Source organism: Nomascus leucogenys, chromosome 20, assembly GCF_006542625.1.
Source record: "Nomascus leucogenys isolate Asia chromosome 20, Asia_NLE_v1, whole genome shotgun sequence".
Taxonomy (NCBI): Eukaryota; Metazoa; Chordata; class Mammalia; order Primates; family Hylobatidae; genus Nomascus; species Nomascus leucogenys.
In genome coordinates this window covers 13624258-13633679 of record NC_044400.1, presented here as the reverse complement: position 1 = coordinate 13633679, position 9422 = coordinate 13624258, and the positions used below count along the sequence as shown (strand labels likewise).

General features: G+C 34.3%; 1 pseudogene; it reads left to right on the top strand.

Annotated features, from left to right (window-relative positions):
• Positions 1-5566, top strand: LOC100607017 (annotated as a pseudogene).
• Positions 5567-9422: the final 3856 nt, after the last annotated feature.

Below are 9422 nucleotides of genomic sequence, written 5' to 3'. Positions count from 1 at the left end.
GCTGTTTTAAAACAAGTAGACAGATACAAAAAAAAATCTACCTGAAAAGGCTTTTCTGATAAATAGAACCAAATTAGAAGACAGTGAAGAACAGGTTAGCTTAACATGTCAACTCTTATTACAAGAAAAAAAGGAGAGAAAAATCTAGCTTTTATATAGGCTCAACTTAAATAACAATAATTATAGTAATAACATAATGCTTCTACACTCTTGGAAGAAAACCAACTGTTATAAAACATATCTCAAAGAAAGGACTGCACAGGCATAAAGAGAGCCTAGGCTCCCTAACTTATTCTCATATTACAGTGACCTGATTAACAGAAAAACTTGGAAGTATTGGCCTAACATATTCCGAAGGTCGTTGGAGCATCCCAAAGTAGGTTCTTAGAGAAAAACTTGACAGACTAAAAAGAGAGAATAATGTAAACATCTTTCCTTTAAATTTTATATAAAAATTTAAATATTAACCTGCATATTTTAAAACACCTTAAGTATTATACTATATGACAGTCGATCTGTCCACTGACTCTAGTCAGTCAGTGAAGGATGTAAACCAGGTAATTGTATAGTGTTGCCTTAGCTGTTCCACCCACTAATTGGCCTCCTTGCTTGAAAAAGAAAAAAGAGTCTGTGAAGTGAGTTGTGATGGAAGAAATCCAGACAACCCGAAGCTCAGGCTGTTCTTTCTGCTTTTTTTAAAACCCATGAGGGTTGGCCCCACCTGGAGGCAGCAGGAAAAGAAGTCAAAACTTATACCAGTTTCACTGAGAGCTGTCCAGTTTTCCTTTTCTACTTCGTGTTTTGGATTAACTTATTTATGATAGGAAGTTTCTGTGCCTTGAAAATTTCACAGTACTCCCTTTTCAACTGCTGATCCATTGCCTTTTTGTGGGAAAAAAGAGAAATGAGGAAGCAGGTTTTTAGCTAACATTTTCATTTTCTCTAGTAGTTATTAGAATATTCAAGTATTGTCATTATTCTTATACAAAATTTGTGCTTTCGTAAATAAATACTTCAAGATTTTCAAGCTGAGGGAAAGTTAGTGATTATAGCCTCATGATTCTTCTTCTTTGTTATACCTGTGCTAAATCTCTTTCTATATGCATTTTGTAGTATTTACATCTGTCTTTTCTCTTGATCAGATTTACTAGAAGTTGTATGTCTTATTATACTCAAATAACTGAGTTTTTGTTTTATTAAGCCTCTCTACTGGATTTTTGTTATTCTCTGTTTTTAAAATTTGTAGCTATGTAATTATTATTTCTGTCCTTATATGTTTGGCTTAACTCTTATTAACTTTTTTTGTAGCTTCATGATTTGAATATTAATCCCACTTATTTTTTGTTCTGCTTGTTTTGTGATGTATTTAAATCTATACATGTCTCTTTAAGTAAAACCAGAGATTCATCCTGCAAATGTTGGCCTATAGTCAAATAGTATGTACATTAGCTATAAGAATTCCATAATTTCTCTTACAATTTTTAAATAAAAGCCATTTAGCAAAATGTTACTTAGTATTCAGCCATATGAGATGGTTTTAGCTTTTCCTTGGACTTATTTCTAATTGTATTACATTTTAATATGAGTTTACATGGTATTAAAGAATTAGATTATACTAAGGCCTTCCTCTGTGGCCAGTATCTGGTCCATTTGTGTAACTGTTCTTTGTCCGTAAAAAGAATGTCTATCTTCTGTTTGAGTCTACAAACTTCTGTGTATCTATTCATTTAAGCTCAGTAATTATGTATATTTTTGATCTGCTTAACAGTTTCTGAGGTTTATGTGTTAAATTCCCCAATTAGAATTGTTGATTTATCTATTTTCCTCCATAGAGCTACCAGTTATTGTTCTGAATAACATAGTATTAGGTATGTAAATGTTCATGATTATTATGCCTATTATTCCTATTACAAATGCCCTCATTGTCCTTTATGATTTTTTTTGCCTTAAATTCGATATTAAAACCATTAATCTGACTGTTTTGGGGGGGAAGCTTGCATTCACCTACTATATCTTAAGCTGTTTTTTTCATTATTACTCTAATTTTTTTTTGTTTTAAATATCACTTTTAGATAAATATTGCTGTTTATAATCATACTCAGAAATATCTCTTAATCTTTGAGATAATCTTGAGTTAATAAACATTTATGATAACACTAATAGCTAAATACATATTTCTGCATTTTATTTTATATTTACTACTTACTCTCTTTTATTTTTTTCTCATTTCAACTTGCCTCTGATCTTTTTCTTCTCCCTCCCACCATCCATCTCTGTCAGGTTAGTACGATTCTGTAATTTTATTTGTGGATTGTTCTTTATGTATTTGTGTTATAGTCATTTTTTATTTAGAAAATAAACCTTACCAAATTATATGTTCCCACCTTCTGTGTTCATCTTTTTTTCTTACTGGATTATTAGTTTGAAATGGTCTGGGTGGAGATATCATAAAACCAATTAATAATTACTTACTTTTTTTTTCTCATCTAAAAAGGTGCTTTGAGTTTAAGGGGCTGCTGGCAATAGCTCATCAGTTTAACAATATCAGGGTCAACATTTCTGCTATTCTTTTTTCGCTTCTTCTTTGTTGCAAAGCGGCTCCCATCACTTCTGTGTTCAATTCTTCCCCTTTTACCAGTTGAAACTTTCCGAGAAGCCCCACAGCAGGCATATGCTTATATCTCATTAGCCAGGACTCCTTTGTATGTCCTCCTGTAGCTGCAAGAGAAGTTCGTAAAATGAGTATTTGCTTTGCCAAATTCTACAATGTATATAATTTACTGTTAACAAGAGGGAGGAAAGAGATATGTTTAGCCAACCAAAATGTCTTCCACAGGTACTTCCTCCAGTGTCTCACTACCATGTGCCTACATTTGGGTTTGCTTGGTGGCTCTTAATGAGCCCTTTCAATAAGCTCTTAAACCTTTCTATGATTTACGGAAGTGTTAAGGCATTATTTCTCTCCTTTCATCTACTTTTTCTTCATCTGTGGCTTTTTAAGGCAGATACTGACACATTATTTCACTCTCTGTATATTTTAACTTTTCTCATTTTTCCAAATCCTTATTTTTTACCCTTGTCTTCCAGAAGAGTCCCCTAACAAGATATTCCCACTTGCTGCGGCACATTTCAGCTGTATTAATTCTGTGATTCAATTCATCCACTGACTTATGTGATAATTACAAGTTTTACACCCATTATCTTCTAAGGGTTCTTCTTCACGAATTCTTGTTACTGTTTCTTTTTACCATTAGTCTCAGTTATCTCTCTGAGAATATCTTGGGTTTTCTTGTTGTTGTTGTTGTTGTTGTTGTTGTTACTTTATCTTTTTAAAGCAGTTTTAGCTTCCTAAGAAATTAAGAGGAAGGTTCAGAGATTTCCCATGGGCTCCTTCCCCGGACACACACACCATTTCTCACCAGAGTGGTATATGTGTTAAAATTGATGACTTACATTGAGAATTTATTATCAACCAGGGTTCAGAGTTTACATGCGAGTCCACTCTTGATGCTGTAGATTCTATGGGTCTGGACAAATACATACTGATGTGTATTCATCAATGTAGTATCATACACAGCAATTTCATTGCCCTAAAATTCTTCTGTGTGTTACCTATTCAACCCTCCCTCCAGTCCCTGGCGAACACTGATCTTTTTACTGTTTCCATAGTTTTACCTTTTTCAGAAGTTTTACTTGTTCCACACAGTGGAATCATACAGCATGTAGCCTTTTCAGATTGGTTTCCTCCACTTAGCGTTTAATGGTTTCCTTATGTCTTTTTATGGCTTGATGGCTCCTTTTTTGGTGGTGAATATATTCCATTGTCTGGATGTGCCAGTTTGTTTATCTATTAACCTACCAAAGGACAACTTGTTGCTTCCAAGTTTTGGCAATTATAAATAATAAAGCTGCTATAAACATCCACATGAAAGTTTTTGTGTGAACATACTTTCAAGTCATTTGGATAAATACCAAGAAGAGTGGATGATAGATTGTACAAGAAGAGTAGTTTAGCTTTATAAGAAACCATCAAAATTTATTTCAAAGTAAGTGTACCATTTTGTATTCTCGCCAGGAATAAATGAGATTTTCTGTTGTTCCACATCCTTGCCAGCATTTGGTGTTGCCAGTGTTCTGGATTTTTGCCATTCTAATAGATATGTAGTGGTATCTCATTGTTGTTTCAATTTGCATTTCCCTGATGACACATGATGTGAAGCATCTTTTCATATGCTTATTGGCATCTGTGTATCTTCTTTGGTGAGGTATCTGTTAAGGTCTTTTGCCCATTTTTTAATTAGCAAATGTGACTGTACTGCCTCTAATCCTGATTTCTCTACTCTTAACTGGTGATGTTGGTCTCTTTTCTTACCCTAGTTCCTTTATGTATACAAATGTTAGTACACTACCTCTTTTTTGATATTGTGAAACTGACAGATAGTATATGCAAAAGCATCTGCTACACAGAAGGAAATTGATACTAGTTTCCCTTTCTTCCATCCAATCAAAATCCTGCCCCATTAAATATTATTTCTTCACTGAAGCTGTTTTCTATCATTGGAATCTTTACTCTCTTCTTCTAATTAGGAAATCTTAGATATTTCAGAACTCATTTTTATCAAATAAAAATGTGTTACAACTTTAAATGATCTTAGAAATCTGGTAGGCTTCACTTATTTTAGTAACATGCATGATCAATGACTAGGTCAAAAGCAGAGTAGAAATAGAGCCCAAGTATTAACTCAGTCCACTGCACTATGCATAATTCAATAATAAATTGCATTCTTTCTTTTCAAAAAACTGCTGCTTAATGTCATTTGTGTTGCCTCCACAACCAAGCTATAAATTCATCAGGATAGGGTGTCCACGGCCGGAGGCCACTCAGGACAGATCAGACATTGTATAATGATGCCTGAAATAACCACTGACCACCTCTATGAGCAACAGGTTCAACTCCTGGCAGAGATGTGTATACTTATTGATGAAAATGACAATAAAATTGGGGCTGAGAACATTGAGAAAGGGTTACTGCATGGAGCTTTTAGAGTCTTCTTATTCAACACCAAAAATAAGCTTCTGTAACAGCAAAGATCAGATGCTAAGATTACCTTTCCAAGTTATTTTACTAATACTTGTTGTAGTCATCCATTAAGTAAACCAGGTGAACTTGAGGAAAATGATGCCCTTGGAGTGAGGCAAGCAGCACAGAGGCGGCTGAAAGCTGAGCTAGGAATTCCCTTGGAAGAGGTTCCTCCAGAAGAAATTAATTATTTAACACGAATTCACTACAAAGATCAGTCGGATGGTATCTGAGGTGAACATGAAATTGATTACATTTTGTTTGTGAGGAAGAATGTAACTTTGAATCCAGATCCCAGTGAGATTAAAAGCTATTGTTATGTGTCAAAGGAAGAACTAAAAGAACTTCTGAAAAAAAGCAGCCAATGGTGAAATTAAGATAATGTCATGGTTTCAAATTATTGCAGAGGCTTTTCTCTTTAAATGGTGGGATAACTTAAATCATTTGAATCAGTTCGTTGACCATGAGAATATATACAGAATGTGAATATGTAGGTGAATGATTACTGAAAAATTTCTCTAGTTAACAAACTTAGAATGACTTTTTTCATTTAAATTTAGTTCACTATCATCAATGTATTATATACACTGATACTTTACAACTTGTGTGGAAAAAAATAACTTATAATTTTGTATCACACACCTTGTATATGTGTTCTGTTTCTAAACGACATTTATGAGAGATTATTGCAAAATGAGACAGAGAAAATAAAAATTTAACCTGTGCAGACACATGCTTATGGCAAATTTGAACCAATGAGTGAAGCCCTGTGTTTTTAGTAAGCTGTGATAAACATTTCCGGAGCACTCGCAGAGCACTGTTATTGGCCAGGTGCTTTATGCATCGAAATGTTTATCATAGTTCAGAAAAATGTGCAAAGGAAACTATTGCTTAGCTCCTTCAAAACAGTCCTAATTAACTTCATATTAACAGATTAAACTAGCATAGCAGGTTCAAGGGAAATTAAATGATATGGACCCTAATTTGTGTCATTCTGAGTTGACTGTGTGGTTTATCCATTCTGGAAATATGTTGATACTTAAAGTCAGCCATTGCTTTTGATAAGCGATATTGATTAGGTTAAATCTTCTTTTAAATAGTATTTGCCAATTAGCACAGTCTGTGTTTTCAGAATTACAGTGGGCACAGAGGTGTTCATAAAATGGGAATTGAGTCCCACTTGACAGGAGTTGCTTAACCTTGACACTGTTAACATTTGGGCTGGATAAAATCCTTGTGGTGGGGGTCCGTCCTGTGCATTATAGGCTGGTGAACAGCATCCCTGGACTGCACACTGGATGCTGTTAGCATCCCTCTCCCATGACACCCACAATTATACCAGATGTTGCCAGATGCCCCTGGGGGACAGAGTCAACCCCCAACTGAGAACCACTGTCCTACAGAGCAGGCAATATTGTAGGGAGAAAAAAATAACAATGACAAAGGCCAGTGTTCATGTTAAATGGATTGAGATTATGGAATGTGTATATTAATGTTAAAAATTATATCTTGATCAATGCACTTTTATAAACTGGCCATAGATATCTCAAATTTGAAATCTCACAACAGCTTTATTATTCTTAAATGCTGTATGATAATGAAAAAAATAAAAATTTATTTCTTACAAAGTTAAAAAAATTCATCAGGATATTCATTCATTTATTCATTGACTATGTTATCTATCAATTAGTTATTGATCATGAACATAAACCAGGCATTATTCTGAATGAATATACAAGAATGAAAAACAAATAAAGCAGGTATCAAGTTTTATACATATCCAATTATAGCACAAATCACATACTGAGCACATTATTACTCAATACTTACTTGTTGGATTGACCTTAACAGACAATTGCATATAGTGATAACTAAATAAGCAGTAATTTATTATTTGGATTTCAATGTGAAAAAAGACAATTAGTTTTTCCTCCAATATCTAGTACTTCAGTCTCTGGATTAAGCTACTTTTTTTTTCTTTCAGAATAATTTGTCTCCCAAGAGATATCTTCAAGATTTAAGTAACTTCACTGATAAATTCTCAACAAGACATGTCCAGACATCTGAATCCCAGAAATCAGATAGCTTGAAATGAAGCTTGGGATTCTTGATAAATATGAAAAACAGAAAAAGTCACTTAAAGGGGCAAGAATATGTAAAAAGGTTTCCATATCTCATATAAGAAATGTGCTGAAAATGATAAATATTGTTCACTAAAATGATTATAATTCAAGATGCTATTAGGGAAACAGATTTAATTGTATTTGTCTTATACAAATTAGTTTTGGTTAAATGAATCTCTGGTGGATTGGACCAGGAGAGGTAGTAGGAAACTTCTTTATTGTAAGGACCTCAATGAACTTCAGATATTTGGAAAACTGAGGTGGCAGAAAAATCTGGTATTTGTGTCCTGCCCAGGTGAAGAGTGCCTGGTAAAAGAAGTACCTGTGTACTTTCTAAGAGCAGGAGAATCTGCTGAATCATGAAAACCCTAAAGACAATTTTTTTTCTTTTTTAATCCTGAGGGGGAAAAAGGGAGACAGAGTTGTACAATAGAAAGATTCCAAGATCGAAAATATATAGGCACAGGTGTGCACCCATTGTGTAGTAGGTCTCTCCAGAGACTATCTAAATTCTGGTTCTACTTCTGGGACTTAATGTCTTCACCTGCAAATTGTGGTGTCTGGTTCATCATAGAAGCTCAGTAGCTGTAGCTACTTCTACCATCACCATTATCATTACCACCACCAACGAAAAAGATGAAAGAGACTAAAATGAAGCTATTTAGAATAGTGGCTACATGATTAAAAGTTATCTTGCACAAGTGAAGAGGTATGTATCATTACTTGCCTAAGATTTTTTTAAGTTATTAATTATCAAAGCCAGAATTCTCAAAGTCCAAGGTCCATACACTGGATGCAATGTTGTGCATCTTTTCCTGGAGCCACAGGATAGGAGTTTTGCCAATGTGTTGACAAGGGCCTCTGACATTACAGCATCCCACAGTGATGTACTGCAGACCAGGCATTTCACTACTTTATGAGCAGAATCTGCTTCAATACAGCAGCAGCTGAATTTGCAGTTCACAAAGAGGACTGGAACAAACATAGCCTGCAGTGTTTATTTTATGTTCATATTATTTACCAAGAGGAACCATGCTCAGTTGTCCCAAAATAAGATGACACTGACAAGTTCTTACATTCGGCATTTAATGAGTAAATCCACAGTCTACGTGAATCCCATTGTCTTGAAAGTGAGGGAAATAAAACCACCAAGGGCCTCGTTGACTTCAGAATTATGAGAACTCCCTGACTATATTACAGACTATTTATCCAAATAAATTTCTGATTATTCCACAATATGTCAATTCCAAGTGCCTACACACATGCTTCAGTTGCTCCTTGGGGGCCATTTTTCTACATAGAACGTGTTCCTGGAAAATACAAAACATGATGAGAGAGCCTTGCTAAGATGAGCAAGATGGGTGTGTGGGTGGGCAGCTATTCTTTAGGCATTTGGAAAATTCTGAACATAGAGCCTGAGCCACTTAAAAACTGTAGACCAATAATGCATGCGTGGCTGTCAGTGGAGGCCTGGTATGATAGAATTAAACAGTAGCACTAAGGAAATCTGAGCATCTTCATTTGGGCATTTTTGAAGCACCTCAGACTAAGTGAGTTAAATGGTGATTATTGCTTTTCTTGGAAACATGAACTAAGCAGCTGTATTTTTATTTAAAAATTTTTATGACAAAGGTTATATGGGTTTATTGTATGCAAACAAATATAAATAAAAAAGTTGAAAAATAAACTAAAGCCACTAATCAGTATGATCATTTTGACATATGCATATCCAGATTTTTTGTATTTATTCATTCAATTTTATTTAAATATTACCTATAAGCCAGACATACCTCTAAGTACTAGAAATGCAGGGAAGATAATATTTTTGTCCATAGGTGATATGTATACACATTTTTAACAAAAATTGCACTCATAGAGAGTACATACATTTAACCTTACTTTTTGTCAGTCAACAATATCATGTAAATTCACGTAAAGACATAAACTTAAAGATGTAATTTCAGTAGCTATGACTACATCGAATGGCCATGCAGTAGCTTATTTAACCAATATTTCTTTTTTTCGCATTGGAATTAGTTTCTAATTTTTCCCCTATTAAAAATACACTGATCAAGATGTTTGTAAAAACTGTCCACATTGCATTGGATAAATAATTAAATGTGGGTTTTATGGATCAAGAGAATGGGTCAAAAACACGGCAGTCATGTTTTTAAGGTTTCAAACAGGTTCCAAATGTCCTCCAAAAATATTTGTCCAAG